At 37.6% G+C, this 24,380-nt stretch overlaps 1 pseudogene across 1 annotated transcript; it reads right to left on the reverse strand.

Annotated features, from left to right (window-relative positions):
* Nucleotides 1-684: 684 nt before the first annotated feature.
* LOC143583570 (uncharacterized) lies at nucleotides 685-5,675 on the reverse strand (annotated as a pseudogene). The gene is made up of 5 exons (XR_013144199.1): nucleotides 4,581-5,675; nucleotides 3,067-3,246; nucleotides 2,841-2,992; nucleotides 1,900-2,024; nucleotides 685-1,841 (listed from the first exon to the last, which is right to left on the reverse strand). The product of XR_013144199.1 is annotated as an uncharacterized LOC143583570 (transcript).
* Nucleotides 5,676-24,380: the final 18,705 nt, after the last annotated feature.

Here is a 24,380-nt window from a genome sequence, read left to right on the forward strand (position 1 = left end):
TGCAATACGGTCTTTCGATGTGTTTCTTCAAATTTGAATTCGAAAGTGGGTTTAAATAAACCCACAAAACTTGCACCGAGCCTTCAATGAATGGTCACTCAATTCAACCAAATCCCAATTGCACCAAATCTCTTGATTACGATTATGAGGTACAATACGAACGAAACTTGGTCCGGCGGTGGAACCTTGACCAACCGATGATTGTGAGGCAGCCATAACAACAAATATGAATATAGAAGAAGAGAAAACAAGAGATTAGAGAACTCAGAACGTTGTAATAGCGTTTTTTTGTATTTTTTTGCGTTCGGGTTTGCGTTTTGAGTGTTGTGATGAACCCATTACACCAAATACCTATTTATACTAGTAGTGGGGTGTTTGGGGAGCCAAAAAACGGCCATTTTTGACCCCAACGGTCAAAAAACGGCCATAAAACCGTTTCCCAACGGCTAGAACCACTCCAACGGCTATAACCGGTTCCGAACCGGTTCCGGTCGAACCGGTTCCAGAACCGGTTCCGGTTCGGTTCCGGTTCCTACCCGGTCCACCTCCAAACATGTCAAACCGGTCCCGGATCGTCGGGTTGAAACGGAACCGAACCGGTTCCTACGAAAAACGGGTAGGAACCGGTTCGGTTCCGCCGAACCGGTTCCAGGAACCGGTTTTGTTGTCCACCTCTAGCGGTAAGGGTTAAATGGAAACTGGCAAAAAGTGTAATTGGGTTAGTTTTATAAGAAAAGTTTAACTGGTTTAAAAATGTTATTGGGTTGTAAATTATTATCCTATTTAATTTGATAGGTTTTTGTTTTATAACTAGTTAAGATCAACGACTGAGACAAGGGGGGAACTAGAGTTTGAAACCAAACCGACTTACAAAAAAATTATATTTACTTTTACAAAATCTTGTTCATGCACATAAAGTTGTCGATTCTCTAATCCTGATCTAGGTCACTCAAGCAAGCACGTTGCCAAAATAGTATCACTATCATCAATATGATCACTAACGGACACCTTTTTCTACTTATGTAGAACTAACATATGTTAATGTATTGCATAAGGTATAATACACTCTTCAAAAAAAAGATCATGATATGTATTGAAAGCATGCAAATCGCTTTTAACCCTTGAATTTACTAGTAGAAAAGGCTATTCAAATCCGAGTTACTCGTTTTCTCAATTGATTGTCGATGTTAGCGAGGGTAAGTGAGATGTTTTCATATAAGTTAAATTAATCTAGAAACCATTACCGTGTAAACGTGTCAAAAGATGAAGAATCTGGATTTGTCTAATTTGCAATTGAAAATTGTAGAGGAACAAGCATGTATCAATGTTTTAGATGAAGAAGCAAGTAAACATAAGCAGATACGAGTCTTAACCGAATCATGGCATTGGAGTCTAAAACAAATGGAAAGTCGTCGACAACTATCACAAAACGACCTCTTCTTCCTCGGCTCCATGACTTCCTTCCTACCTGCAGACCTGCAAACATGTAACTGTGTGATAATACCTGTCACCATTATCTTTACATATTCATTCATACTCTGATCAATCCCTACTGCTTTTCATTCCTCTTCAGTTTTGCTGCAACTTCATCAGTTGATAATGGCAGGTAGTAGATTCGAGGGGTTGCTCTTGTCTTCCGGAACAGATCATCCAATGTCACGACTGGCGGTTTCATATTCTCAGGGAGGGGAGGGGGTGGAGGAAGGGCTACTGGTAGTTCTCTTGATGCTGGTGGATGGTAAAGTGGTGGTGGAGGTGGTAGTGGGAGCGGGGGTGGAGGAAGAAGCTGTGTTTGTCGTGGTGGTCTTGTGGCGGCTGGAGGTGGAGGTGGTAGCGGGAGTGGGGGTGGGAGGAGGAAGCTGTGATAGCTGTGGTAGTTTTGTGGTGGCTGGAGGTGGTTCTGTTCGAGCCTTCACCTCTGATGGATCTACAAACTCGGCTATAAGCAGATGGCCTCCGTTTTTTGGCCATTGGAGGTTGTACACAGCATTTCGGGTCTCTATAGCTTCTTCCACTAATGAATACTGCAGCAGATGAGCAGAAAGTGGACGAAAATCAAATTTATTACTTCCATAATATTACAGAACTAGCAAATTAATTTCAATTTACAGTGATGGACAGTTCAGATATCTAATCATATGTGCGCAAGATTAACCAGCTAAGGGGTATTTTAGATATCTGATCACATATTTTTATAAATTATGTGTCATGTCATGAATATACCTACAATAATGCATATACCCCAATGTGAACCATTATATTTGAAAGTTGACTATGAACAATTATATAACCGTTGCAAAACCACTTATAATTATATTAAATCGACTTGAAAGTAGACTGAACAATTTATTTTTGGATATTATGATGATCAAAGATACTTTAATTTGGATACAACTCATTTTTTTTTATAAAACTTATATCAAAAAGCTGAACGAACTGTATACTTGGACAGTTGGACTTCTATTAAATTATGCATATTATGAGTTATTAAAAAAAAAACTAAATTATGTTAGATTGAAATTAGTAGAAATTTCATTTTAAACTGTAACTACCCCAGGTGGGATTGGGTTTACTACTTCTACAAAACAAAAATTAGCCCTGCTTTTACATGTTATTTTTAAATTTACAGTACTTTTAGAAAATAATTCAATAAAAAGACACGTACCAATCATTTTTCAATTCCCCTAAACTCGGTAAATACTAAATTTCATTCTCAAATTTCTCACAAACAGTCCACTAACATTAAAAGATAATAATAGGCCATATATAGCATTGCATTTGACAAAAAAAACATATGAAAGATATGGTTTTGTAGTAGGAGATAAGAGAGGTAAACTTACAGTAACATAACAGTGAGTTTTGATATTATCCATCCAGAAACTAACCACCGTACCCGTTTTGCCAAGAAGTTGTTCCACAGCCTTTAAAGTAAAAGGGCGCAGAAACCGATCAATTCTAAGAGAAGTGGTTGGAGCCTTTGATGATGGAGGAACTACCAAACAAACAAAAAAACATGAGATGAATCATACCACGTCTCATAAACAGAAAGCAAATAGAATAGCTCACCAACACGTTCTTTTGGTCCCTCATGGCTAACTGAAGAATCAGATTTTGAAAACCGGTGTTTCATAGAAGCCGGGAAAGCATCCTTGGGCGTAGTAGAGACAGGAGAATTAGTGGTTTGGTGTTGAGAATTCCACTTGCATTGTCGCTTTACTACCTCAATGTTTGTTGTTGCTTCTTGATCTGCCATGAGAGTGATTTATAAATAGATATAGAAGAAGACAGCTATATTCTATTTAAAGCTGCTAAACCAAAAACACATGCTATTTAGGGTAACTGGTAACATCAAACAGGCATCATACAAACACATGTTATGTTGATGTTAAAGTAGTCAGAAACATTATAAACGACAAAAATAAACATGAATAAATTATACGACCACCAACAAAAGAATATCTTCTGATCTTGCTCATATTCGAATGGGTGAAAGAAAGAAAGAAAGAAAGAAAGAAAGAAAGAAAGAAAGAAAGAAAGAAACATACTCAGTAACATATAACAGTTAGCATAGAGTGTGACACAAAACAAAGTATGGTATCCAGATAACATACAACAGTTAACATAAGAGTGTGACACAAAACAGAAGTACTAAAATAACAGTTGGTAAACTACTGATAACACAAAATGCTAAGAGAACCATAGTACTAAGTAGATAGACATGGATAAGGATAATATCGGTACTGTAGCACCTGGTACCGAAACTGAAATTGCATAAAACCATACAACGACTACCTAACAGTGTCAAAATCAGTAATGGTACGCCAGTATCTTGGTATTCTACCAGCTTAGTACCGAGTAAGGATTTTTCCAAAAAACAATCAACTGACCATGAACAAGTAATGCACAAGAAAACCGATCTAAGTCCGTCCTCATTAGCTGAAAAAGCAATCAAATTGTTTCTATTATAGTTAACATTCATTCACAACACATAACTCCAATTTGAATGCTTAGATGAGTGACAAAACAATTAAATCAGAGTTCTTCATTAGCTGTTAAACATAACAGAAACTGCTTGATTTCTTCTTTAGCTAATGAAGATGGACTTATGTTGGTTTTCTCATACATTAACATTTTTAATTGTTTATAGATAAAATCCACATGCGGTCTAAACCAAGAGAATACCAAAATACCCGTACCAATACCAGTAATTTGCTTTTTATGGTTTTATGCAATTTTGGTTTCGGTACTGGGTGGTACCATATCGGTATGGTACTGATACCATCCATAGGTAGCACAAATCCCTCTAAAAGTACCTATATGGGTGAAAGAAGCAATGTATTCAAAAGTGAAATTTGATAAAAGAAATTACTTGAAGATGATACATGTACCAAAAATTTTAAAAAGAGAAAACTTAGGTAGCATTGGCAAAAACAATTTCAGATAGAGAATAAACTTACCATTTTCACTCATATAAGCAAGTCAAGAAGTAAAGAAGTTACTTCTTTAAACTTACCATTTTCACTCAAATAACCAACTACATGCAAAAAAACTACAATTAAAGATCTCATTATAAAGTTTACCATGAAGCTTTCTTTTTATGGGCCTCAGAGAAAGATCACTTTCATCTTTACTACATTCAGTAATCTTGGCAGCATGTGTACCGTCAACCATAACATCAACAAGCTCACCATCCTTCACCACAGGCGCTTCTGTTATCTCAGATATGGAATTAACTTGTTTACTCTCCAATACATCATCCTCCATTGATTCATCACCAGAACTTCTATCTAAATTCAGCTTTTCAGGGGAACCCACGTCTCCGCTGTCATTTGTTTTGAATATATTTACACTTTCAGCAACACTGACATCATCAGGCTTAACAACAGGTTCTGATTTGTCATCATCAGCGGCAATTTAGGTCAATATTTTCAGTAACTGTCATAGTATCAATAGAAAGAGAATCAGATTTTACTTGGCTGACCTCAATTACCCTATCACTGTTTTCATCACGCAAATTCTCTGTCATGTTATCTTTCTCTAAGCTCTCATTAATATCCAACTTAACAGTCATGTTATTGTTTTCTAGGCTCTCGCTTTTGGCACTTGTGTCATCAACAATGCTGGTGGTTTTCTCTGAAACAACTGGCTCTGCTGTTGCATAATCAGGCTGGTCAACATCTTCACCGACACCATTGTAATGAGTTTGGTTACCGTCTTCCAATTCAGTACGGATAGGTTCATCCAGCCTTTTAACAAGTTCATCCTTCAGTCCTTTAGTAATTAGATTCCTTTTCTTAAGTTCATCTTTTAGCTCAGTTACTTTCCACTGATCAAGGGGGCGGGTTTCAAGGGCCGCCCTCGTTGAAGACATCTCTGACTTTTCTCCAACCTGGTTAAATATCATTCAGCAGTTAACAATTAATTCATATGGTCCCGCCTAATCAACAAAATAATGCATCAAACTTACCATGTTACTCATATATCATATATCATGGCAGAACAACATTCTTTGATTACAGTGCAGTACCGAATAGTTCATTTCCATTATAAAAAGCAACTATGAGATCATAAACAGGCTACATTACAGGTAGGCATAATTCAATCTATATGACAAAAACTTACCAACTACATAAACTATAGGATTGGCAATTAGGGGTGCAATCTCAAGCCGGTCGCGAGCTACTCGAGATTGGCTTGTGAAAAAGCTGATCGAGCTTAAACTAGCCCGAGCCTAAAAATAAACTCATTTAATAAATGAGCCGAAGCCCGAGCTTCACTTAACGAGCACAAGTCAGTTCGTGAGCCTAAACGAGAATTATAAAATGTTTATTATATATATAGGGGAAAGTTAACGTGCAAACTAAAAAAACATGCTAATTGTGCGAATCAAGTAGTGTAATTATATATACAAGTAGTGTGATTATGTAATTACATCGTAGTGTAAATACACTATGTTGTGATTACACTACGCTATAATTACACTATCTTGTGTTTGTGTGTATGTGTATATAAATATAATTATAAGATGAGTATCTTTACATATATATTATAATAATTATTTAATGCATTTAATATAATGAAACAATAACTACATAACAATATATATTACGATATATATAAATTATAACTGAAAAAAAACATATCAAAATAATAATAAATATATAAAAATTAAGAGGCATTTACATATATCCCCTAGCTAAGATCATTTATTACATATATACCCAACCCTTAAAAATCCATTACATATTTACCCATTTCATTAAAACTACCTTATTAAAATACAATTCTATCCATGATAGAATTATAAATTCAGATTAATAGTTTCTTATCATTATTTTTCTTCTTTGAAATCAGATAAATACAAACATATCTCTCTCACAAAACTCCAATAGTCAAACCCACCAAGTTGTGGAGCCCAAACCTTAAATCGGAAAAACCTAGTCGAAAAAAAAAAGAAAATCGAGTGTCAATCATATGCTTCATGGTGGTTTCCACCGGCTACCGTTGGAAGAGAAGGGCAGCAGTTGGTGGTCGAAACTGGAGGCGGCTTCAATGATGGCTTAGGGTGGTGTTTGATTTGAAGGTGAGTAACAATGGCGGTATATAGAGACGAACTTGTGTATGTATACATATGTGTGTAAGAAATGATTGTAAATACTAAACAAGTTGAGGTCGAGCTCTGTGTAAGTTAAAACTAGCCAGGGTCGGGCGTTTGCACCCTATGAGCAAAAGCACAAGTGTTACTTTGATCAAAATCAACCCTAATTTTATCAGGTAAATCTCACATAATAATAATATATAGGCAGATGAAGATGCTACCAGTATGAAACACTAAATCAAAAAAGATGAATTATGAACCGACAAATACAAAATTCCTCAATGAAATCAGCATACATACATAAAACATGAAACGCATAGTAGAATGAATACTCACGAATTCTTCCTTCAGTAGGCGATTGGACGTATGCGTGATATCATGAAACCCTAGGTTCACCAAAAACAAGCATCAGGTCATGATTATTATTATTATTATTATTATTATTATTATTATTATTATTATTATTAAATGGTAGGTACGGTGTGCAAACAGTTAAGAAAAAGTGCAGAATCTAGAAGGAGGTATGGTATGGTATGGTATGGTTTGGCCAAACCTTTTGATTAGGGTTTCGCCCAAATAAGGGGTGGAAATGAAATGAGATCTTACTTACCCGGCTAAGCTAATGGTTATGGTAGTGTCATCATTCACAACAACTCCTCCGTTTCTATAATTACCCTAACGGAAAATTTCCAAAATAAGCATTTATAAAAACGCTTTTCAGGTTTTAGGTGTCATTTGCAAAAATTCTTAAAATAGGTATTTTAAACTAGTCGTGACGAGTAGTTTATGATTACACGCGAGTACTTTGTAGAATCAGTTAAAACTTGCCACGTGCCTTTAAACTAACCGTAGCGAGCAGGTTCACTAATCGTTTGCTCGTCACGACTAAATAAGTTTCATGCCTCGTAATAAACGCCCACAAGTAAGTCATAATTCATTTAGTCGCGACGACTAGTTTACGTGGTTTGCATTCCCCACACGAGTAGTTTATTAATAGTTAACTCGCCGCGACTAGTTTAACCTTACAATCTACTCTTCGCGACTAAAGAACTTATGAATTACTCGTGGGCATTGATTACGACGCAAAAAACTTATTTAGTCGTGATGAGTAAATGGTTAGTAAATCTGCTCGTTACAGTTAGTTTAAAGACACATATCCATTTTTAATTGGTTATACAAATTAGTCGTCACGACTAGATTATAATACCTATTTTAGGAATTTCTTACAAATGACACCTAAAACCTGAAAAACGTTTTCATAAACGCTTATTTTGGGAATTTTCCCATTAAATAATACTATTTTACATCTTTATCATTATCTTTTCTCTCTCCTCCACTCACAACCACTTTCAAATATATTTAAGGAAAAATTCCCAAAATAAACGTTTATGAATGGGAAAATTCCCAAAATAAGCGTTTATGAAAACGTTTTTTTCAGGTTTTAGGTGTCATTTGCAAGAAATTCCTAAAATAGGTATTATAATCTAGCCATGACGAGTAGTTTGTATAAACAATTAAAATTTGACACATGTCTTTAAACTAACCGTAACGGGCATATTTACTAACCATTTACTCATCACAACTAAATAAGTTTTATGCCTCTTAATCAACGCCCATGAGTAATTCATAAGTTCTTTAGTCGCGACGAGTAAATTGTAAGTTTAAACGAGTCGCGACGAGTTAACTCCTAATAAACTACTCGTGTGGGGAATGTAAACTAGGTAAACTAGTCGTCGCGACTAAATGACTTATGAATTACTTGTGGGCGTTGATTACGAGGCATGAAACTTATTTAGTCATGACGAGCAAATGATTAGTGAACCTGCTCGTCACGGTTAGTTTAAGGACATGTGACAAGTTTTAACTGGTTCTACAAACTGCTCGCGTGTAAATAAACTACTCGTCACGACTAGTTTATAATACCTATTTTGGGAATTTCTTACAAATGACACCTAAAACCTGAAAAACGTTTTCATAAACGCTTATGTTGATTGTGGACGGCAAGGTGTATCTCTATCTTTACACCTTGCCGTCCACAATCAAACGGAACATACTCAGTAGCTCCTTTTGTTTCTTCCCACTTTTCGTCGTAATCATAAATTACTCGTCATGACTAGTTTATAATACCTATTTTGGGAATTATTTGAAAATGACACCTAAAACCTGAAAAACGTTTTCATAAAGGGAACGTTTTTCAGGTTTTAGGTGCCATTTGCAAGAAATTCCCAAAATATGTATTATAAATAAGTCGTGGCGAGTACTTTATGATTACACACGAGTAGTTTGTAGAACCAGTTAAAACTTGCCACGTTCCCTTAGACTAACCGTAATGAGCAGGCTCACTAATAACTTACCCGTCACGACTAAATAAGTTTCATGCATCGTAATCAACGCCCACGAGTAATTTATAAGTCCTTTAGTCGCGACGACTAGTTTACCTGGTTTACATTCTCTACACGAGTAGTTTATTAGTAGTTAACTCGCCACGACTAGTTTAACCTTACAATCTACTCGTCGCGACTAAAGAACTTATGAATTACCCGTGGGAGTTGATTACGAGGCATAAAACTTATTTAGTCGTGACGAGTAAATGGTTAGTAAATCTGCTCGTTGCAGTTAGTTTAAAGACATGTGTCAAGTTTTAATTGGTTATACAAACTACTCGTCACGACTAGATTATAATACCTATTTTGGGAATTTCTTGCAAATGGCACCTAAAACCTGAAAAACGTTTTCAGAAACGCTTATTTTGGGAATTTCTTGCAAATGGCACCTAAAACCTGAAAAACGTTTTTAGAAACGCTTATTTTGGGAATTTCCCCTAAAAATAAATAGAGGATGAATAGTGTACCTTCAAATTTACTCAAAATTTATCTATCTCTTTAAATTTTATCTCTCCTCTACTCACAACCATTTACCATTCTCTAAATGGTATTTATGAGATTGATGTTCAAATTAACAATAATGCATTTAATCTTTCTAAATGTATAAGATCTGGCATCAATAATATGTTTCTATGGCATTGCCGACTTGGTCACATAAGAAATGCACGAGTTAAAAGACTCCAATCCGAAGGGATTCTTGAATCCACATGACCAGACTCTTTTGACGACTATGAGTCTCGTTTAGCTAGCAAACTCGCCAATGACTCATTCACTTATAAAAGTGAACGAGCAAGGGATCTGTTAGGACTTAAACATACTGATGTATGCGGCCCTTTCAGAACTATGTCTAGAAATCATGAAAGATACTTTGTTTCTTTTATTGACGATTATAGTCGATATGCTTATTTGTATCTTATGAAACACAAACATGAAACTTTTGAAATGTTCAAAGAGTTTCAAAATGAAGTGGAAAACCAACTCGGAAAAACTATTAAAATGCTTCGATCAGATCGAGGTGGAGAGTATTGATGTGTTGTAAAACACACTTACTTTCCTTATGATTTTATCATGGTTTTTATGCTTAATTGTTTATTTTATGAAAATATTGGGGGTTAAGTGCAATAATTTACAAAGTTTAAATGTTAATTGTAGGTTTATGAAAGATGGTGAAAAAAGAGTTAAGTTGGAAGACTCTAGGGGCCTTTTTGGTCAAGTTTCAAAACTACAACTCAAGGCCCGACCCAAGCCCACAAGTTAGAAGCCTTACATGATATTATATTAAGTTAATTAACTTAATTTTCTGCCATAATCCAGCCACAAAACCGAAATCAAAGAACCCTAACTCCTACTACCTAGTCCGATCGGCAGCAAGAGGAAAAAGAAAGAAAATTTTGTGGTGGCTAGGTGGTGGCTAGGGAAGGGGAAAAGAAGGCTTGGGTGACTTGGGACAACAGCTATACTCGTTTTTCATCATTTATATCAGCCATATACTCTAAGTAAAACTCTCATAAACTTTACTTTTTGTTCAAGAATCCTAACTAGTTGAATTGATCTTTTTCTTTGGATTGTTTTGCAAGTAATTGATTGTTTGACTTTGATTTAGTTATTCTTGGATTTTGAATGAGTTTGATTATATTTATGTTGATGTTTATGATGATTTACTTGAATGTTAATGGTTGTCCAAACTTAATGAGTAGCTAATCTTGTTTGTTCTACCTAGGTTTGATGAATATTGTTAGGTTTTGACTAGTAATATGGATTGTTAATGATCATGGCTTAAATTGTTAATGTAAAGTTTGATTTAACAGTAAATTAGATTGTGTTTAGTGGCTGTGTTTTGTTTGATTATACCTAATAACCTCGTGCTTTAATTAATTGAATCGGTTTTGATTAGTTGTTGCATGTTTAAGGCTCTTTACTTTGTGTTTAGGGTTTATTTGCGGGAAGTACAACCGTAGGGATAAGTGGGTAAATTAATTAGATAAAATCAGTTGTGAAACACCTTCTTAGAGACCGAGAGGTGATAAGAAGTAAACTCGTCTCATTACTTTTACTTGTTAGAATTAAGATCGCGCGAGAGCGGGTTTTGTTCTTGTCGGGTTTGGGTGTTTGAGCGATTAGTTGGTCTAGTTTAAGTTAAGTTGAATTGTTTCTCTATCCTTGGTTGCGTAGTATTCGTTTCCATTAGGCTAGTGTGTCGGTGAGACCGAGAGGTGAGTCGGCATTAGAATACGTTAATAATTTGTTTTCCCGGTTTGTTCTTAAAATCAACTAAGATAAGTTAGAGTTTGTTAGTGAGACCGAGAGGTGTTCTAACCTTCTTGAGCGAACCTTAGTTGTGTCATACTTTAGAACCGGTGTCATGAGAGTTTTCAATCCATTGTTTTGTCATCTCCTTCAATATGATTCTTACCTAGGTAGACGTTTTTATCACTGCAGTCAAAGTTTCCGAAGTTTTGTCAAAAGTTTTCACTTAGTTAAGTTAAGTAGTTAAATCAAATAAAAAAATCAATTAAATATTTTGGTGAGTCTTGGTTAGAGTTTAGTGATTATAAACGTTTTCACTTGCTTTCGAGTTCGATATCCGGACTTTCCTCATCTGTGCTATACGCGACCGGTACACTTGTTGTTTGTGTGAACTAGGATAGATTGTTTGGTTTTTAAAGCTTAGTTGCGACTTGTGTTTTATTTATATATATATATATATATTTTCGCACATCAAGTTTTTGGCGCCGTTGCCGGGGACACGGTTTGAGGCGTATTAAGAACGAATCGAGTTAGGACTTGCCTTGTTTACTACTTTTCTTTCTTATTTGTTTTGTTTGTTAGTTTAAAATAGTTTAACTAATTATAGTTTCTTTTATTTATTTTAATAGTTGTATGCGACGTACTCGATCTCTAGGACCACCAGAAATTGAAGGATTTCCCGAACCAGAGAGAGAGCTTTTTGAGAGACGTCGTACAAAACCGTTTTCCAGTTCATCTACATCCGTCGGTAATACGTTCTCTTCTCCTACTTTTTCTGAACCCGTCATTAGGGATAGGATTATGGGCGACGCGAATCCACCACCGAGGAGGACAGTTGCAGACCGGGCCCGTCCGGTCGATGCTGGCGCGAGATCCAGCATTGCTCCACCAGCTATAGGAGTTCAAACGACTTGGCAGATTCTATCTAATGTTCTGAACACGATTGCTCATTCTGCTCAATTTCACGGGTTACTCCATGAGAACCCACATGCTCATATCACTCGCATCACACGAATTTGCGACATGTTTCATCTTGCCGGCGTATCCGAAGACGCCATCAAACTCCGAATCTTTCCGTTCTTACTCGTTGATCATGCGAGTCTGTGGCTTGAGTCCCTCCCACAGGGATCCATTGCTACTTGGGCTGCCATGCAGACCCAATTTTTTGAAAAATACGATCCTCCGGCTAAGGCCGCTCGTTTTCATAACCAAATTCATTCTTTCCAGATGGAGGACACCGAGAGCTTCTACGAGGCGTGGGAAAGGTTCAAAAATCTACTTGCGTTATGTCCAAACCACGGCCTACAAGACTGGGCGGTTGTTGAGAAGTTCTACAACGGAGTGACGTACGCAACTCAGAGTATGCTCGACACAGCTGCAGGAGGTAACCTACTGACAACGAAGGATACGGATGAGTGCATTGCCTTGTTTAACGGTTTAGCCATGAGTGGATACCAGCGACCACCAGTTAAGAGTACCAAAACCGTCGATTCCCTATCACGCGGCATGCATTCGGTCGACACGAGCACCGCACTTTCGGCACAAGTTGAAGCGTTAGCAAAGATCGTGAAGGACTTGCAGGTGAAAAGTAAGTTATGCGAGATCTGTATAGGGGGACATGATACTGTTCAGTGCCCCGTAGGTTTCCAGGAGGAGGCAGTCGACTTCGTTAATAATCCAAACCGAAATCAACATTCTTTCAGTTCTTATAATTCGGGGTGGAGAGGTAACCAAAATTCCAGCTGGAGGAACGGAAATCAGTCCGGCTTCCAGCAACGTCAGAACCTATTCCAGGATTCCGGTGAGGGAACGAATAGTGGGGAGAAGAAGCCCACGTTAGAGGAGATGATGGCACATCAGACACAGATGCTGTCGCAACTCATAACTCGAGAGGACTCCCGTCATAAAGAAACTCAAGAGAAATTCTGGGAGCACGAGTCATTCATGAGAAATCAAGGAGCGTCAATTCAAAATCTTGAGCGTCAGATAGGAGAGATGGCAAGTCGTCTAAATGAGAGGTTGCCAGGTACACTTCCAAGTAACACTGAACAAAATCCGAAGGCGTTCGCGAAGGCTGTGACGACAAGGAGCGGTGCAGGGGCACGTAGCGAGCACGTGATTCAAGAGGCGATGAGAGGAGACGTTAACGAGCCTGCGGTAGATGTAGAGGAGCAGGTAGACGAGGAGATTCAGTTGGATTCTCCACCGGCCAAGGTGCATCAGAGGCATAGCCCCGGAAGTTCAGCACAGGCCGAGAACCAACCATTACCCAGCACACCACCGAGAGTCTACAAACCTAGACTCCCATATCCCGGGAGAGTCCGTAGGGATAGAGACGAGGAGCAGAACTCCATATTTCTTGATCTTCTGAAGCAACTTCATCTTAATATTCCTTTCCTTGAGGCACTTACGCAAATGCCCAAATACGCAAAGTTTCTTAAGGATATTCTTTCGAACAAAGAGAAGTTAGCCGAAGTCTCTTCCATTCCTCTGAGTGCTGGTTGCTCTGCAGTCTTGCAGAGAAAGTTACCAGAAAAGATGTCCGATCCTGGGAGTTTCACAATTCCCTGCATATTGAGTGATAATACGGTCGTCCATGCGCTGGCGGATCTTGGTGCCAGTATTAATCTCATGCCGTATTCCGTGTATCGCAAGTTGGGTCTAGGCGAACCGAGGCCTACCCGTATAAGTATCCAGCTTGCTGATCGTTCTGTGAAATACCCCTGAGGGGTGGTCGAGAATATGCTTGTTCGTGTCGACAAGTTCATCTTCCCGGTGGACTTTGTCATCCTGGACATGAACGATGACGATAGTGTCCCACTCCTCTTGGGCCGACCATTCCTTGCCACTGCACAGGCATTGATCGATGTCTGCGAGGGTAAATTAATCTTAAGAGTTGGGGATGAGAACGTCACTTTTGACCTTCGACAGTCTCTGAAACCCCCCAAGTCTGCTGATGACTCCTTATACTTCATTGATACCATCATGGAGCATGTTGGGGAGTTTCTCTGCGAAATTTGTGGAGGATCTGCCTCCGACACCCAGATTCTCGATAGGGAGATTCCGGAGATTGAAATAGTTGCCGTAACCAATTAGTCCTTAAATGACGACACCGAGTCGCATACCCCTGAATCTAGCGTGTCTGCTGAGATCGTACGAGACGATCCGATGGACCGACCTTTGGTCGAGAGTCCTCCTCCTTCCTTAGAGCTTAAGGATTTACCTTCCCACCTTGAGTATGCATTTTTAGATGACGAGAGGAAGCTTCCGGTTATCATTGCATCTGCTTTGACCGAGGTCGAGAAGGAGTAGTTGTTGAGGGTGCTACGAGAGCACAAGGAGGCTATTGCATGGAAGATTATCGACATCAAGGGTATCAACCCTTCATTTTGCACTCATAAAATCCTCATGGAGGAAAATTTCAAAACTGTTGTCCAGCCGCAACGGCGGCTTAATCCGTAAATGCAAGAGGTCGTAAAGAAGGAGATCATTAAACTCCTTGATGCGGGGATCATTTTCCCCATTTCTGATAGTGCTTGGGTGAGTCCAGTCCAAGTGGTTCTTAAAAAGGGTGGCATGACTGTCGTCACCAACGAGAGGAACGAGCTTATTCCCACGAGGACTGTGACGGGATGGCGAGTCTGCATCGACTATCGCCTACTGAATGATGCCACCAGGAAAGACCACTTTCCTCTCCCATTCATTGATCAGATGTTAGAGCGTTTAGCAGGTCATCAGTACTACTGCTTCCTAGATGGTTTCTCCGGGTACTTCCAGGTTCCGATAGCTCCCGACGACCAGGAGAAAACCACTTTCACCTGTCCTTGCGGAACGTTTGCTTACAAACGTATGCCGTTCGGACTTTGTAACGCTCCGGCCACATTCCAGGGGTGTATGGTGGCCATTTTCCATGATATGACGAGGACTCCATGGAGGTGTTCATGGACGATTTTTCCGTATTTGGGAGTTCCTTCGATCATTGTTTATCAAATCTCGAGAGGATGATGTCCCGCTGCGTTGACACCAACCTAGTCCTTAACTGGGAGAAGTGTCATTTCATGGTTCGCGAGGGCATTGTTCAAGGTCATCGGATCTCAAGTGCGGGGATAGAGGTTGACCGGGCAAAGGTCGAGACCATTTCTAATCTTCCCCCGCCTACTTCTGTGAGATCAATTCGTAGCTTTCTAGGTCATGCCGGGTTCTACCGCCGGTTCATCAAAGATTTTTCTAAAATCGCGAGACCCATGACCAAACTTTTGGAGAAGGATGCTCCATTTGTTTTTTCTGAGCAGTGTATCGAGGCGTTTGATCATCTAAAAGACAAACTCGTTAACGCCCCAATCATGGTTGCTCCCGACTGGTCGTTACCATTCGAGTTGATGTGTGACACGAGCGACTTCGCAGTTGGAGCAGTTCTTGGACAACGGAAGGATAAACACCTCCATCCGATCTACTACGCGAGCCGGACCTTAAATGGCGCACAGGAAAGCTATACCACCACCGAAAATGAGCTTTTAGCTGTGGTGTTCGCTTTCGACAAATTTAGGTTCTATCTAGTTTTGTCCAAAACGATTGTTTATACGGATCATGCCGCTATTAGATATCTTTTCAGCAAGCAGGATGCTAAGCCTCGTCTTATCCGATGGATCCTGTTGCTTCAAGAGTTCGATATAGAGATCCGTGATAAAATGGGGGCCGAGAATGTGGCGGCTGATCATCTTTCACGTCTAGAGGGAGTTGATTTAGGAGATTCGGGAGTTAGGATCGACGATCGTTTTCCGACGGAGAGTCTAATGTTTGTTACTGCACAAGAGGAAGGTTTTCCATGGTTTGCTGATTTCGCGAACTATCTCGCTGACGGATACCTCCCAAAGATGTCTTACCAGCAAAAAAAGAAATTCTTTGCTGACATTAAATTTTACCTTTGTGACGATCCATATCTTTTCCGCATTGGTGCTGATCAGCTTATTAGAAGGTGTGTAGATGTCAAGGAAGGATGGCAAAAACACGAGCGTTCGCAGAAGTAGTAGGACTCGCATACCAAATTCTAAATACCTATGGCATCTATATGGTCCCGAAGTCCTATTAGTAGCTGAGTCAAATGACAAACCTACTAACTACAAATCTGTTGTCTTAGATCCGGAATCCGAGAAATGACATGTCACACCCTAACTTAGGGCCTAGGAGTGTGACCAATAGTTGGTACCTGTTTTGTAAATATATAAGAGTTTATGGGTTTATTTTAGCTGAATACTTTTAGATTGATTAAAATATTAATTTACATAGAAATTTACTTGGGAATTAAATACCAAAGTATTCGTTTACAAAACCATTGTTAATATTACAAGGATTTCTATCAAAAACTGAGCCATCTGGTAACGCGAGCCTCTATTTCCATGATGACTCCAATCCTTGCTATAGCATACTAATATTTAGTTGCCTGCAATGGGTGAGAAAAATACATCAACTATGTGCTGGTGAACACGTATGACTCTAAAAATATTTAAAGCATAGTTACAATACAAATAGTTTTCCGTACGAGCATAGCAGAAATATCCATTATTTCCGGGATTTTGTACCACTGCCATACACACACAATTCAAGAGGTCTCTAGGAGCTGTTGCCGACTGATTTTTAGCATGCTGCTTGTTCAGTTATGTTTGGATCCAGACACATGTGTAATCGGTCTGAGTTACTTTTATTTTCAATTTTGTATTATAACATTTTAAAACTTTTGCATGAACTTTTGACCGACCCTTATAAGATAAACAACTCATCTATCTTTTAAGAATATACATCTGCCTTTTACTGAAAAGGTTTAATGTATTCACCTGTACTGTCGGTGCGTTTGAAACCTTTCTTGATTGAGAATGATATTAACCTATACATAAATAGGTTCTTATAAATATTGGATTGTGTTTATTGATTAAGCTATTGCCCTTAAGCTTAATATTGATAAATTTTTTAACTTTGTCTTTGAATGAAAACATTTGCTTTAATGTGACGTTTGATATAGCATGCTTTGACTTAATAGGTTCTAACACGTTGGTGAGTTTCTCCAGGTAAGTAAACGGGTTCCGCGGTTGATTGGGATTTATACGAATTACTTTTCCTTAGGCAAGAAACTCACTACTAGTGATATCCCCCTTATAGTTACTACATGCCCGTCAAAATGTAACTTTGTTAACATTACTTCAACAAGAAGCGACGCTTATGAAAATCTTTTGTGAATGTTATAAAATACTTTCAAGGTTGAAGGCCATAGCCTTGATTGAAGTTTAAGATATAACTTAAATAACTTAAACACAAATCCTACCTTAATACGAACACTTAATAAGATGTGAATGGGTAGGATCTTGATCTAACTCGCTTATACGATCGATTACTTGATTAGAACTTTGATACTTGCACGAACTTCGAGAAAACGGAACTTCGGCTCGTCATGACAATCGGGCACGCTTCCCTAGGCTTATGTGTGTGTAAATGAAGGTGTTTTGGGATGAAATGGGTTCAATCATGTAACCTCCTATTTATAGGTGAAAATTTCACTTCATCGCGATACACGATGGAGTATGTAGCCGGTCGTCGCGTATCGCGACGCCGCAATTTTGTGAAAATGCCACGTGTTGCCACGCGGCCTGTCATATCGTGCCACATGGTGACATGTGGTTGGACACGTGTACCCGGTTGCTTAACGGGGTCATCGCGTTATGCGATGGTCCGATAGATTAGGCGGTAGCGTATCGTGAAGCCGCCCTAATGTCCAATTCCATCGCATTACGCGATGGGTCATTGTTATCCCGTCGCGTATCGCGATGGGTTGAAATTTTCAGAATTCCAATTTTTTTCCCTAGAGTTTATAAGATTGACATAAGTGGCTAAATTCCAAGGGGTATTTTAAGCGGTGTTACATCCTCCCCACCTTTTGAGTAATCTCGTACTCGAGATTTATTGGAATAGATGTGGATATTTCTTCTTCATTTCTGACTCGAGTTTCCATGTATACTCGGGTCCTCGTCTTGAATCCCATTTGACTTTCACTAACTTGAGTCACTTATGCTTGAGAAACTTGATCATGCTATCTTCGATTTGAATCGTTTTTAAACAAATTTAAGTTTCTCATTGATTTTAACATCCTTTAAAGGCATTACAAGAGTTTCATCGGCTAAACACTTGCGTAAATTGGATATCTGGAACACATCGTGAATGCCCTTCATTTTTTTAGGTAACTCTTCGATAAGCAACTGGTCCAATCCTTTCAAGTATTTTGAATGGTTGAATGAAGCGTGGACTCGCTCCTCGCTCACAGAACTCCCCCAAGTCTCAGGTCAAGAGAGAAGAGCGATGGCCTTTCTTGAGTCACTCACTTCTTTTGGGCGCTTTCTGCTTTAATGGTAAAAACCAAGGTATTCCTTTCTTTTCAAATCGTACTACTCCTTTCCAGAGTGATACCTTGAGTAAAACTTTATCCCCTTCTTTTAATTCCAATTGTTTGCGGTGAATGTCCGCATCACTTTTCTGCCTATCTCTTGCTGCTTTCAATCGTTCATGTATTTGAATAACTTGATCGGTGGTTCTTTGAACAATTTTGGGTCCTGACAATTGATTATCACCTGTCTCTGACCAACATACAGGTGTTCTAAATTTCTGTCCATACAGTGCTTCAAATGGTGCCATTTGGATACTCGTATGATAACTATTGTTGTACGAGAATTCCATTAGAGAAAGATGAGTATCCCAACTTCCTCCTAGATCAATTACATAGGCACAAGGCATATCTTCCAAAGTTTGAATTGTGCGTTCACTCTGTCCATCAGTTTGAGGATGATCTGCGGTGCTTAGATTTAGTCGTGTCCCCATAGCTTTTTGAAAACTTGACCAAAAGTTCGAGGTGAAACAACTATCTCTATCAAAGGAGATGATGGATAGCGGCACACAATGTAAGGATACTATGTTCTCTACATATAATTGTGCTAACTTATCCATGATATATGTTTCTTGTATAGGAATGAAATTAGCAAACTTGGTAAGCCTGTCTAAAATAACCCTGATTGCATTATTTTGACGAGAAGTTTTAGGTAACTTCATAATGTGTTAGTGCACGGTTTTGGTGTCCATAGCAATCGAATAAGTTATAGATAGTCTAGTATGAATATTTATTATAAAATGGCCCATTCACTATGGATTGTATAGCGAATGAGGCCCATTCGTTAGTTAACTAGACTATTAGCTAAGTTATTATGTAATATAATGAACGGAGGCCCCTTTCGTTATGAAGGCATAACGAATGATGGCTAGTTCGTTAAGTTATTACCCATTCGTTATGGAAGCATAACGAATGGTGTCTAATTCGTTACTAAAATATAACGAATTAGACTAACTTAACGAATGGGAGCTTTAGCCATAAATAGGTAGCTCCCGTTCATAATTATGAGGGAGAGTGTACATAGTGAGAGAGAGAGAGAGAGAGAGAGAGAGATCTAAGTTATTATCATCTCCATAAGTTATTATACTCAAAATAATGTATTCATCATAATCTATCAATAAAGTATCTATTTAACCGTATTCGAATTCGTGTTCATATTGTATGATTGATGTATTCGGGTTAGCGGCTAGATCCAGGCTCTATGACGTTTCTACAATTGGTATCATAATGAAATTCATGGTTATCATATCCCATTTCCATATTGGTATTTTTGGTTGTTTTAGTAATCCTAACGACTTTTGATGTTCGGCTTTTACTTTGGAACACATCAAGCATTTGGCAACATAGACAACAATATCCTTCTTCATACCAATCCACTAATAATCGTCTTTTAGATTATGATACATCTTGTTATTGCATGAATGCATCATGTACTTTGACTCATGTGCTTCTTCGATTATCTTCTCTCTTAAGTTTTCAATTATCGGTATCCAAATTCTCTTGTCGAGTCTAAGTATTTCATCACTTCCTTTAACCAATTGATCAATGGTACCATTTTCTTTTTCGGCTTTAATATTCCCTTCTTCCAGTGCCAACTTCAGAGCTTCCTTAATCTGGTATCAATTTTGAGTTCCAATCTGAGAGCTCGAACTCTCCTTGGCTTTTCGTGTTCTTTTCTACTTAAGGCATCAGCCACAACGCTGGCTTTTCCTTCGTGGTATACGATATCACAATCGTAATCATTTAGTGATTCACCATGGAAGAGCAAGGTACTGTTTGATCAGATTCATATCAAATCAGTGGTTGTTATGTTATTTTGATGGTAGATTCGTGTTAGTTAAGGTAATACGAAGCTTCTGGTATAATTTGGTGTTAAATTATGGTGTATTGAAGAATCCACCATAGAAGAGCATGTTACTGTTTGATTCAGTTTATGATGATTCAGTGTTTGTTAAGTTAATTGGATGATATATTTGAAATCTTGATGAAAATCTGAGTGTTCGGTGTGATTTTCATAGTACATTATGGTGTTTTGATGAATCTGCCATTGATGAAGTTCAAAATTGCAGATTCCGGCCACCGTAACAGTATTTTCCGGCGAAACACGTTTTTCTGGTGACAGTTCAGATCTAACAACCTAATTCGTTATGTTACTGTAGCTGATTCGTTATGTTACTATAGCTGATTCATTATGTTACTGTAGCTGATTCGTTACGGGAGTTTAACGAATCTACTATAGCTGATTCGTTACGGGTGTTTAACGAATGAGAAGGGTTAATTTATAACGAATGAGGGTTGATAACGTATCAGGTCAATGTTCTAACGAATGGAGGCAATTCTTTAAGTTAATGATAACGAAGTAAGATAATTCGTTAATGTGTATGACGAAGTGGAAATCTTAACGAATGGAAGGCCATTCGTGTAATTGTTATAACGAATTAAGATGGTAATTTATAACGAATTGAGTACATTCGTTAAGTATGTAACGAATGAGTGACTGGTTGACGAATGGTGATTAAGTTAACGAATGAAGATAACGAACTAAGTTAACGAATGGAGAGGCCATTCATTTAAAAAAAAAGAAATTTGGCGGGAAAATTTTTCTTGATTGAATTTTTTCTTGAATACTTCTCATTAGTGAGACTTCATTCTTGAAAATTTTGGTAAAAATATTTATTTTTCGATAAATTTCAGTGATTTTTTGGCAGGAAAATCGATAAAATTTTTCTTAAACAAAATTTTTCCGAGATATTCCTAATGTATTGGAGACTCTTCGTGCAAATTTTGGTAATATATTTTCTGGTCGAATTTTTACGTGTTTCTACTGGCCGAGGGGGAGAGCACATGTAATTTAAAGAGGAGTTTGTTTGTGAGTTTTGAAGATTGTTCAAGACCTTGCTGAATTTGTCAAGAAAAGGGGGAGATAAAATTTTCATTTGAGTTTATTTAGCTTACATCTTCTTACATTTGCAAGGTTTCTTGAAAAATTACTGCAATTCGGGTGGTAATTAATGATTGAAAAGCTACGTTAGACGGAGTTCAAGACTGCAGTTGCTCTTCGATTGCTGATTGGTTTGTTCGAGATTGAAACCTGACTATGTGGGATACGAGTGTCTATTCGTTCACTTCTTTCTGAGGGACTTTGATCCTGACTATATTGGCTACGAGTATACGGCGGATTACTTATGTTGAAGGGGACGATTCTCGAACGGGTAGATCTTATTTAAGAATATACGAGTTTTGTCATTGGATTGAAGAATTTGATCATTTGGGGTTTATTAGTGGAGGTTGGAACTCCGAATCATATGCTCGAACATTAGTGCATCTTTGCGAATGGGATGTGGAAGAGCTTCAAAGAGTTATTTGGGATAAACGTTATCAAGAGAGGGAAAACGAAGTAAAAGATGTTGAATGATCGGGTTGTTCATGAAGATGTGTGATGAGGTTGAACGTAAAGATATGTTTTCTTTACCGGTGCTGAAGGATAGCTGATGACTTGCTGCTGATTATTGAAAGGGTGAACCATATCATACGCCAGTGGATGATCGGGATGATCTCCAAGAGTTTCTCACTTTGAGGGGGGAGATCTGATATGAGAGGCTACAAGTTATTGGTTTGCTGAGAAGACTTAAAGATATGTCCATCTGCACAAGCCCGAGAATCATCAATCAAGGGGGAGTATGTTAGTGCATGATTTGTGACTGGTGATTTTCAATTAAAGTATTCGAGGTTAAAGTAATCGAGAGCTACGGAAAAGGGGGAGTTTTTTAGTGCACGGTTTTGGTGTCCGTAGCAATCGAATAAGTTATCATTATTCTAGTATGAATATATATTGTAAAATGGCTCACTCACTATGGATTGTATAGCGAATGAGGCTCATTCGTTATTGATGTGCACGAAGTGGTATATAAAATTTTAGCAAATAATGACCAAGCACAACAAGTAATAAAAACCTAGAATACCCTAAACCGAACCACTAGCAGCAGGCAAGTGAACCAATCGGGTGTAGAATAGCTATGGGAAGACCGGGAATATCGAACCCTAGAGACACTATTTAGTTAACGAGACTAGTTCTAAAAGCTAATTTTATTGTAATAATTAAGAAAATATATATTTTTGGATTTTTATTTATTTTATTTTAAAAACTAATAATTAATTAAACTAATTACTTAATTAAATTAAAGCAAACTAGAAAATTAAATTACCGAATAAGACTTTAGTAAATTCAAATGAGAGCAAGAGTTACCTAGGCAAGGAATCTGAATTGTGAAGACTCGGGCTTTTATCGGTTACGGGAAAATGCTATGGGAACCGGAAATCTAAAGGTATGAAGTTCTAGGAAACTTAATGGATCCTTAATCACTCTCAAGGTGTCACCTAAAAGAAATCTTAGAGATCATGTAAAAACACCGGCTTATTGGTTCACCTGTCAGTTCACCAACTATGATTAATTACCATAGAAAACAGCCAATTCGTCGATTTCACTATCTCAATGCACCTAAGTACACGGGGTGGTTTTTGAATAGTCTAAAGGACACGGGTAAACAGTGAAATTAAGGCAAAAATAGGCAAACCTCCTGTCAGATAATTTAACCTAAAACCCTAACTAGGCAGACAAACCCGACAACTTATCTCTCGTTAGATATTTAAGCTAGTAAGAATATAAACTTCTAATAATATGCCAAAAACAGTTTCTATGGTGAATGAGCTCAATAGACCATCAACAAGTTGCAGACACACATTAGACAACCCTATTATGCAACCTATAATTGACAGACAATCAATCAAACAACATGTGAAACATTCATTTAGACACAAATCAAAAGCAAATACGCATGAGACACATCAAATAAATCTGATCAAAACTTTTAATTAATCAAAATCCCAAAAAACAAAACCCGAAAACCGACAACTCCAAAACAGTCAACAAAACATCATCACAGGCCTAGATAACTAAAAGTGTTTAGCCAATAATCATGTTCAAAATAATAAACAAACTAAGATCAATAATGGAGTTTATAAAAATAATAATAGAATCCAACCAAATAATAATGAAGATTGGTTGAGTATTTGTGAACCCAAAGCCTTTACTTGAATTAAGTTGCGCTCCTTTCTTTCTCTTTTCTTCTCTCTCGAAAATTATAATAATAACAATGATGTTTTGCGGCTGATGTAGGGTATCTCTATTAATAATCCTTGTAGCCGACTGTTCTTCAAGTTTTCAAGCCAATAACTTTAATTACCTCTTTTTCTTGGCTATTAAGTGACCGACCCATCAACCAATATTCAACTCCATAACCCACTTCGTTTTTAGCATATTAAATCTCTTTTCTATTTAATTTCCTGTTAACCAATTAAAGAATAATAAAAACTGAATTAATTATCAGGAGATTTAAAGAATTACATGAATCACAATTATAATATTCTTTCTTTTTCTTTGAACCTCACGACATTTCAGCAATGAAAAAATTAATTCATTTTAATGACCATTAAATACTTTCAAACAATCTCTTCATATTTATTCAATATTTAATGACAGATTGTTAAATTCATAATTAGTTTTAATGATGTGTAAAATAAATGAACTGATAAATAGTCAATATTGTTGAGTTTAATTACTTCTTTTAAAAGGTTAAAAACTCACATATGAACCAACTAATAATATTATTCAATAAAAACTTGGCTCAAATGTACTTAAAAGTGTAGGAAATATATATAATAATAT

This window comes from Bidens hawaiensis, unplaced genomic scaffold (assembly GCF_021521415.1).
Source record: "Bidens hawaiensis isolate Kalapana, Puna unplaced genomic scaffold, B.hawaiensis_p1.1 tig00032456_1, whole genome shotgun sequence".
Taxonomy (NCBI): Eukaryota; Viridiplantae; Streptophyta; class Magnoliopsida; order Asterales; family Asteraceae; genus Bidens; species Bidens hawaiensis.